This window comes from Clupea harengus, unplaced genomic scaffold (assembly GCF_900700415.2).
Source record: "Clupea harengus unplaced genomic scaffold, Ch_v2.0.2, whole genome shotgun sequence".
NCBI classification, from domain to species: domain Eukaryota; kingdom Metazoa; phylum Chordata; class Actinopteri; order Clupeiformes; family Clupeidae; genus Clupea; species Clupea harengus.
Window position 1 is genome coordinate 127,501 of NW_024879588.1, and position 10,000 is coordinate 137,500.

The following is a 10,000-nucleotide window of genomic DNA, read 5'->3' on the forward strand; positions in this document are numbered from 1 at the left end:
ATTTAAAAATGTCGTATTCTGTCTTGTCATCTTCCTCACTCTGTTTTTGTTTTCTCTTTCCTCCACCATCGTTCTCTCCCTTACGCTGCCACTTCATCATCATCATCATCATCATCATCATCATCATCATCGCCATCGTTCTCTCCCTTACTCTGCCACTTCTCCCTCTTCATCATCATCATCATCATCATCATCATCGCCATCGTTCTCTCCCTTACCCTGCCACTTCTCCCTACATGATCCTCTCCCTCCCACATCTCCCTCGCTCTCTATCACCGTATCTTCCTTCTTCATCATCATCGTCATCATCATCATCATCATCATCTCTCTCCCTCGCTCGGCCGCTGCGTGCAGTCCGTCCAGGCAACGTGCGGAACATCATCCAGCAGTTTGAGAACCACTCGGAGTGTGTCGGGGAGGAGGGGGAGGACACCGAGGGCCAACGCCTCTCATCCAGCAGCCTGGGAGAGGAGGGCATGGACAGGTGTGTGTGTGTGTGTGTGTGTGTGTGTGTGGGGGCTGTGAGTGTGTGTGTGTGTGTGTGTGTGTGTGTGTGTGTGTGTGTGTGTGTGTGTGTGTGTGTGTGTGTGTGTGTGTGTGTGTGTGTGTGTGTGTGTGTGTGTGTGTGGGGGCTGTGTGTGTGTGTGTGTGTGGGGGCTGTGTGTGTGGGGGGGGGGGGGGTGTGGGCTGTGTGTGTGTGTGTGTGGGGGGGTGTGTGGGGGGGGGGTGTGTGTGTGTGTGGGGGGGGGGGGGGTGTGTCTGTCTGTGTGTGTGTGTGTGCGCGCGTGTCTCTGTGTCTCTGTGTGTCTGTGTGAGTGAGGGGGGGCAGTGGGATTGTGTGTGGGAGGGGGAGTGGGATTCTAAGAGTGGAACAGGTGTGAGTGTGTGTGTGTGTGTGTCTGGGTACATGTGTTTTCTTTGTGTCTGTGTCTGTTTCTGTTTCTCACTTGGACAGCGTTTTGGGAGGTAATAGACAGGTGTGTGTGTGTGTGTGTGTGTGTGTGTGTGTGTGTGTGTGTGTGTGTGTGTGTGTGTGTGTGTAGACAGAGTGATTGACAGGTGTGTGTGTGTGTGTCTGTCCTCCTTTTTGTCTTATATACTTGTTTGTGTACAGCTCCACGGGTTTCTGTGTGTGTTCTGAGTTTGGTACTCATCGTGAGTGCGTGCGTGCGTGCGTGCGTGCGTGCGTGCGTGCGTGCGTGTGTGTGTGTGTGTGTGTGTGTGTGTGCGTGTGTCATACATAATATACTACAGTGCATTGATATTCTGTTATGTTCCGTTTTTCTCTCCCAATTTTCCTCCACTTTTTTCCTCTCTCTCTCCCTCCCTCTCTCTCTCTCTCTCTCTCTCTCTCTCTCTGTCTCTCTCTGTCTCTCTCCCTCCCTCTCTCTCTCTCTCTCTCTCTGTCTCTCTCTGTCTCTCTCCCTCTCTCTCTCCCTCTCTCTCCCTCTCTCTCTCTCCCTCTCTCTCTCTCTCAGTCCAACGGTTTCTGTGCGTCTGGCTCGCAGCGAGTCTCTGAAAGCACAAGGGGAGGGGCGTCGCCGTGGCACCAGTTCGGGGGCGGAGTCAGTGCCTCGTTCCCGTAGCGATGTGGACATGGAGGACTGTGGGGAGGAGAGGGAGGGGCCGGGTCTGCGCCCGCTACAACACAGCGCCTCGTCCTCAGCCTCCAGTAGCTCAGCCAGGTATACACACACACACACACACACACACACACACCACACCACACCACACCACACACACACTCACAGTCTGACATACTCAAACACACACACAAGTACACACACACACACACACACACATACAGTCTGACATACTCAAACACACACAAGTACAAATGTGCACACACACACACACAGTCTGACATACTCAAACACACACATGTACAAACGCACACACTCACACACGCACACACTTTCTCCTTTGTGCATTTGATCCTCTGTCGATACACTCACAAACACACTTCTATATCTATGTACTGATGCCAAAACACACAAGTGTCTTTCTGTGTCTGACTGTTCTATCCTGTCCTTCCTGTCTTCTCTCTCTCTGTCTCTCTCTCTCTCTCTCTCTCTCTCTCTCTCTCTCTCTCTCTCTCTCTCTCAGGTCTCTGGAGAACCCCACTCCTCCATACACACCTCGCTCCACTCGCAGGTGAGTCAGAGGAACAGCAGATCCCAGTCTGACAGCACAGCAACACACACACACACAGCGACACACACACTGCACTAAAAACAGCAACACACACACACACAGCGACACACACACTGCACTACAAACAGCAACACACACACACACACACACACACACACACACACACACACACACACACACACAGCAACACACACACACACACACACAGCAACACACACAGCAACACACACACACACACACACACACACACACACACACACAGCAACACACACACACACACAGCAACACACACACACACACACGCACAGCAACACACACACACACACACGCACACACATATTGCACCACACACACACACATTGCACCACACACACACACATTGCACCACACACACACACACACACACACACACACAGCACCACACACACACACACACACACACACAGCACCACACACACTGACACACACATTCTCCTAGTCCAAGCTGCTCACAGACACACACCTAATGCCACTTAACGGACTGGAATGCTGACATGTTTAGTAGCTGTAATGGGCCACCCCACAGCCCACATCCTCTTACTCACTTCCATTAATCGCTGGGAATCAATGCATAAGTTTGAGAGTGATGGGAAGTGATCCACTTTACCTTTCGGAGTATGTAGACACACAGGGTATGGTGGTGTTAAGGCTATCCACAGCATTTGTGGCTCTGTGTGTAGACACACAGGGTATGGTGGTGTTAAGGCTATCCACAGCATTTGTGGCTCTGTGTGTAGACACACAAGGTATGGTGGTGTTAAGGCTATCCACAGCATGTGTGGCTCTGTGTGTAGACACACAAGGTATGGTGGTGTTAAGGCTATCCACAGCATTTGTGGCTCTGTGTGTAGACACACAAGGTATGGTGGTGTTAAGGCTATCCACAGCATTTGTGGCTCTGTGTGTAGACACACAAGGTATGGTGGTGTTAAGGCTATCCACAGCATTTGTGGCTCTGTGTGTAGACACACAAGGTATGGTGGTGTTAAGGCCATCCACAGCATATGTGACTCTGTGTATTGGGAAATACTGTTTTTCCTTTTGAAACAAAGAGTCTGTAAGTCTTCTCACCCGTCTCTCTTTCTCCCAACCTCTCATCTCCTCCTTTCCTCCAAACATTCTTTGTCCTCTCATTTTCTATCTCACGCTCTTGCGCTCTCTCTCTCGGCCTCATTATCTCTCTCTCTTTCTCTCTGTTCTCTCTCTACCCCTCCAACGGTGTCTTTTCCTCTTTTTCTCTCCCTCCCTCTCCCTCTCCCTCCCTCTCCCTCTCCCTCTCTCTCGCTCTCTCTCTCTCTCTCTCTCTCTCTCTGTTCTCTCTCTACCCCTCCAACGGTGTCTTTTCCTCTCTTCCTCTCCCTCTCCCTCTCCCTCTCCCTCTCTCTCCCTCTCTCTCCCTCCCTCTCTCCCTCTCTCCCTCTCCCTCTCTCCCTCTCTCTCCCTCTCTCTCTCTCTCTCTCTCTCTCTCTCTCTCTCTCTCTCATCATCAGATTTGCTGAGTTGCCTGCTGCGTTGCTCCCAGAAGCCCCTGCTCTGGAGGAGGACGTGCCCGACGGGCAGAACTGGCAGGAGACGACGGAGCCGCACATCCTCGCCTCCCTCAGCCCGCGAGAGGTCGACCGCCAGGCCGTCATCTATGGTGAGGCTCGCGGGGTCGAAGGTTAATGATGGGGGGGGGGGGGAGAAGATGGCAGCAAACTTAGAGGCTGAAGCATTGGGTGTCTCTATGTACACACATGACTCTTGGTGTGCTGGCGTCCCAAATAGAGAGCTAAAATCCCCTATTTTATTCATTTATAATTATTTTATTATTGCAGTCGATCTAAGAATCTTTTCTTTTCTGAAACAAACACAGGGGTCAGTTGTTGTAGGAGTCGGACACAAAAAGCTCTGGAATAATTTATTTTTTATATCTATTTTGTATATTTGTCCAAAATTCTCTACATCTAGTGTCATATTCCGGTCACACTTCTTGCACAGCGCTGCTAGTCGGCCCCATCAGTCTCAAGTATAGCGTGTGGTTTGGTTGACGTGCCGTAAAGCTGGCCTGTTTAACATGTGTGCAGCTCTTGTTGCTCGCTCGTAGATCATGTCAGCAGCCATGCTGAGGTCGTGAGTTCAGTATGCAGGCAGCGCCAGTGTCGATGACATGTTGATGTATGTCTGCGCTCCGCAGTCAGATGACATGTTGATGTATGTCTGCGCTTCACAGTCAGATGCTTCAAATGAAAGGCCCACGCCTGCGGTCTGCAGGCAACTGCCATGATGTGTGTGTGTGTTAGGGCTGAACGATTAATTGCATTTGCGATTTAATCGCGATATGATAGAACGCGATTTTCTAACCGCAACGTTCGCGATTAAAAACGTGATCTTAAAAAAAAAAAAAAAAAAATTATAATTTATAATTTATAATTATAAATATTTTTTTTTAAGATGGTAAATTTTGCCCAGTGTTTAAAAAGTGCATGCCTTGTGTTTATTCTTACAATGACTTTGTTAAAATTACTTAAATGCACAGTGGCAAATCCACTGATTTGTTCTTGATTCTGTAATAAGCAGTTAAATAAAAATTTTAATTGTGGGAAATAATATTTTACACTAAATGTATCTAATATTGTGTTGGTCATCATTCATTACGATTTGTTGGGAAAAAAATTAGGATAAAACAAAAAAATCGCATATTAAATCGCAATCGCAATATTTGGGGGAAAAATCGCAATTAGATTATTTCCCCAAATCGTTCAGCCCTAGTGTGTGTGTGTCTGTCTGTCTGTCTGTCTGTCTGTCTGTCTGTCTGTCTGTCTGTGCGGTGTGTGTCTACCCATCTGTGCAGTGTGTGTGTCTGTCTGTCTGTCTGTCTGTCTGTCTGTCTGTCTGTCTGTCTGTCTGTCTGTCTGCGGTGTGTGTGTGTGTGTGTGTCTACCCATCTGTGTGGTGTGTGTCCACCACACACACACACACACACACACACACACACACACAGTCATGTCACACACACACCCAGACTGAGACACTGAGCTCTGGGTGGTGACTGGGCGGTGGCCTGTGTGTGTGTGTGTGTGTGTGTGTGTGTGTGTGTGTGTGTGTGTGTGTGTGCCTGGCCTGCTTCCAGATCCACAGCAGAAGGGATTTACCTCTCCTACCTCTCATCCCTTGTGCACTGTGCTGAACTGGACAGAGATTAGATTAGAGAGCTAATTGGCATTTATAGATTAGATTACAGTATTTATTTGTTTCTGATGTACATTTCTTTTTCTCATTATTCTCCTCTTCACTCTTTTCCTCTCTTTTTCCTGCAAATCTTTTCCTCTCTCTCTCACTCACCCTCTCGGCCTTCAATCTGTTTCCACATTTATGTTTCATCCGCCTTTCTGTCCTTTTCTCTCTCTCTCTCTCTCTGTACATCTCTTTATGACCCCACCCACCATCTTCTCTTCATCTCTCCTCCTCTTCCTCTTCCTCAGAGCTCTTCATCACGGAGTTGTCTCACCTGAGGACGCTGCGGGTGCTGGACCAGGTGTTCTTCCAGCGCATACGCCACGTGCTCAGCCCCGACGAGCTGGCCTGCATCTTCCCTAACCTGCCCCAGGTCTACGAGCTGCACGGTCAGTGTGTGTGTGTGTGTGTGTGTGTGTGTGTGTGTGTGTGTGTGTGTGTGTGTGTGTGTGTGTGTGTGGGGCCTGCATCTTCCCCAACCTGCCCCAGGTCTACGAGCTGCACGGTCAGTGTGTGTGTGTGTGTGTGTGTGTGAGGCCTGCATCGGCCCCCACCTGCCCCAGGTCTACGAGCTGCACGGTCAGTGTGTGTGTGTGTTTGTGTATTGGTCATTCACAAGCTGATTTGCTACATGCTTACTGTGTTACTATGTTTGCTTCCCTTAAAATAAATGAGTGGATTAACTTGGGATTGGGCCTACTGCCCTTCCGTGTGTGTGTGTGTGTGTGTGTGTGTGTGTGTGTGTGTGTGTGTGCGTGTGTGTGGGCCTACTGCCCTTCCGTGTGTGTGTGTGTGTGTGTGGGCCTACTGCCCTTCCGTGTGTGTGTGTGTGTGTGTGTGTGTGAGTGTGTGTGTGTGTGTGTAGGCCTACTGCCCTTCCATGTGTGTGCATTAGGGTGCTGATTTGCATTAACCACCATATTTACATGTTTGTGCATGTATTTTACTTATGGTGTGTGTGTGTGTGTGTGTGTGTGTGTGTGTCTGAGTGTGTGTGTGTTTATGTTTTGCTGTGTGTGTGTTTTTTCCACCACCCATTGGCCCTCTTTTCAGTGTAACTATGTGCTTAAGCCTCACACAATCACTCTGTTCTATTCGTCCAAACCACTTCAATTTGCATGTGACGAGGTCAATATGGAACATGGGCTTTTCTACACGCTGGTCTAGGACCCAGTATTTGTGTTGTGACTTTATAGACAGATGGTAGTGATGGTAGCTATATATGTCAGATTGTAAGGGCCATTGGTGACGTGTTGTGTGTGGGTTCTATAAATGTTCTCTTCTTCTTCTGTTGTTTTGTCCTGCAGCGAGTTTCTGTGAATCCATGAGGAAGTGTTGTGTGTGGGTTCTATAAATGTTCTCTTCTTCTGTTGTTTGGTCCTGCAGCGAGTTTCTGTGAGTCCATGAGGAAGTGTTGTGTGTGGGTTCTATAAATGTTCTCTTCTTCTTCTGTTGTTTGGTCCTGCAGCGAGTTTCTGTGAGTCCATGAGGAAGCTGAGGGAGACCCCGATCGTGCAGGGCATCGCTGACATCATGCTGGCCAGGGTGCGCTTGCCATTCATTCCTTTCGGTTTCTTTTCCTTTAAGCCCCAACACACACACACACACACACACACACACACACACACACACGTTTCATAACGCTCCCACGTCTAGCTGGCTATGAATACACTTCAGTCTAGTAATGGGAGGAGCCAAACAAGTAAACAAATAAACAAACGTTGTCATCAGCTCATGGCGTGTGTGTGTGTGTTTGTGTGTGTGTGTGTGTGTGTGCAGCTCATGGCATGCTTTGAATGTTCTCTTTAGTGCCATTCTCTTCCATAAACTCAAATACTGAAATGAAACAAAACCACTTTGAACCTCATGCATGTGTTTGTTAATAAGTATGTGTGTGTGTGTGTGTGTATAGTTCGAGGGCACAGCAGGAGAGGAGTTTCAGGAGCAGGTGTCTCAGCAGAGCAGCCAGCACAGTCAGGCCCTGGAGCTCATCAAGAACAAGCAGCGCAAAGACCCACGCTTCGCACACATCATACAGGTAACACACACACACACACACACACACACACACACACACACACGCTTCGCACACATCATACAGGTAACACACACACACACACACACACACACACACTAACGACCCACGCTTCGCACACATCATGCAGGTAACACACACACACACACACACACACTAAAGACCCACGCTTCGCACACTTCATACAGGTAACACACACACACACACACACACACACACTAAAGACCCACGCTTCACACACATCATACAGGTAACACACACACACACACACACACACACACTAAAGACCCACGTTTCGCACACATCATACAGGTAACACACACACACACACACACACACACACTAACGACCCATAGACATTAGGGATGGGCATAATTAATCGACGATCGATTAATTGATCATTAAGAATTTCCTCGATGAAATTATTTTTTCATCGATTAAAACTAATGCATGTTCTGTTGCGTAGTGTGCGTGTAATTTATTTATTTTAGGGCTGTCAAAGTTAACGCGTTATTCTATGAGATTATTGTGGCGGAGATTAATGCAATCAAATATTTGAACGCAGTTAACGCAACTTTGTTTACTTCCGGTGCGCGTTGACCCGTGGCACGAAACCGCCCCTTGTCTGCAGTCAGTTAGATAGAAGAGACCGAGACGGTAGTTGAAGATCGAGAGAGCTGAGGGATTGTTGGGCGGAAAGTTTCTGTTTAAGAGGCAAAATGACAGAACAATCGACAAAACTAAAGTTGTATGTAGCATTTGTCAAGCTGAATGTAGCTATCACAGAAGCAGCTCGTGTTTAAGTTATCACCTTAATGCAAAGCACCCGACAGAAAGCAGTCCCAGGTTAGATGGTCGCCAACCCACACTCCACGACTTCTCTAGGAAATTAACTAGACCAGTCCGTGAAAAGGTTACCAACGCTGTAGCAGTTTAGGTTGCGGGTGACTGTCGGCCCATCAACATAGTTGAAGACGGTGGGCTGACTGAGGTGATTCGAATTGCTTCAGGGGACAATTCTTACGATTTACCGTCGAGGGGCACCATTGTGTCTCGCATACATTCCTTGGCTGATGGCGAGAGAGCACGAACAAAATACAATTAAACAACAGTGTCTAAAATAATGAATGAAGTGATTACTCGTTAATTTATAAGATTTAGTCTTTAGAAGAAAACAAACTTTTAATCACGATGAATCTAGATGAATGAATTTCAAAATGTGAGATTAATTAGTTAGAGAGAAAAAAAAACGAAGGTCAGTTGTGTTTATGAGCACCGGCTTCTAGCTGTCGGCTCCGCTGCTTAAGAGTACAGCAGCGCATATTTTCAAGTGTAACCATTGAACGGATCCCGTTTAACTGCCACAAGAGTTGTCCATCTTGTAAGTTTAACTGCCACAAGAGTTGTTCATCTTGTAATAAATATCTCAATGAGGAAACACGCTGTGTTTTTTCTATTTTCACTGCATTTTAATATAGCCTATAAATAGTGAATTTTAATATAAAAATATTAATGATTAATCGAAAATCGATCGTTAATTCTCCCGACGATCGATTAAGACAATTTAATCGAATGCCCATCCCTAATAGACATACATTTCTGTATGTTGATATTATACCAACAGAGGATGTGTTTGTTTGGTTGGGTAATCACATGTTTGTATGTTGATGTTTAAAGATCGCATGTTCTAATTGGTTGATTGGTTGAGTAACCTGTGATTGTGATTGGTTGATTGGTTGAGTAACCTGTGATTGTGATTGGCTGATTTTAGGAATGTGAATCCAGTCCTCACTGTAGGCGGCTACAGCTGAAGGATCTGCTGGTGTCCGAGATGCAGAGGCTCACCAAATACCCACTACTGCTAGACAACATCATCAAACACACTGAGGGTACACACACACACACACACACACACACACACACCAAATACCCACTACTGCTAGACAACATCATTAAACACACTGAGGGTACACACACACACACACACACACACACACACACACACACACACACACCCACTACTGCTAGACAACATCATCACTGAGGGCACAAACACACACAGTCACCCTTATGGCTGCTGCTACTGATCCACACACACACACACACTCACACTCACACACACAAGCACTCTCACATACTCACAAACACCCCAGATATCCAGTGCTGACCCACACAGATACAGACTCAGCAGATTCAAATGCACACACACATACACACACACACACACACAGCAACAGGAATAGAATTTGATAAGACCTCTTTGTCCCATGGTTTATCATCAGCTAATGTTAGTGCTGGGTGTCCACTCGACTACCTTACACCTACTAATGACGACAAGTCACCAAGCATACACACACACTCACACACACACATGCGCGCACACACACAATGATCTCCTGACTGATATGTACAATCTAACTCTTACACACTGACCCCCTGCTTACTAACACACATACACACACACACACACACACACACAAACACAAACGCACACTCATCTCTCTGAATACTATATAGTCTTCCCTCGGATGGTCGCACACACCACATCTTTTATAC

At 47.2% G+C, this 10,000-nt stretch overlaps 1 pseudogene; it reads left to right on the forward strand.

Moving 5' to 3' along the window:
- The window catches only part of LOC122129081, a 25,375-nt pseudogene that overhangs the window by 6,825 nt on the left and 8,550 nt on the right, over positions 1-10,000 (forward strand).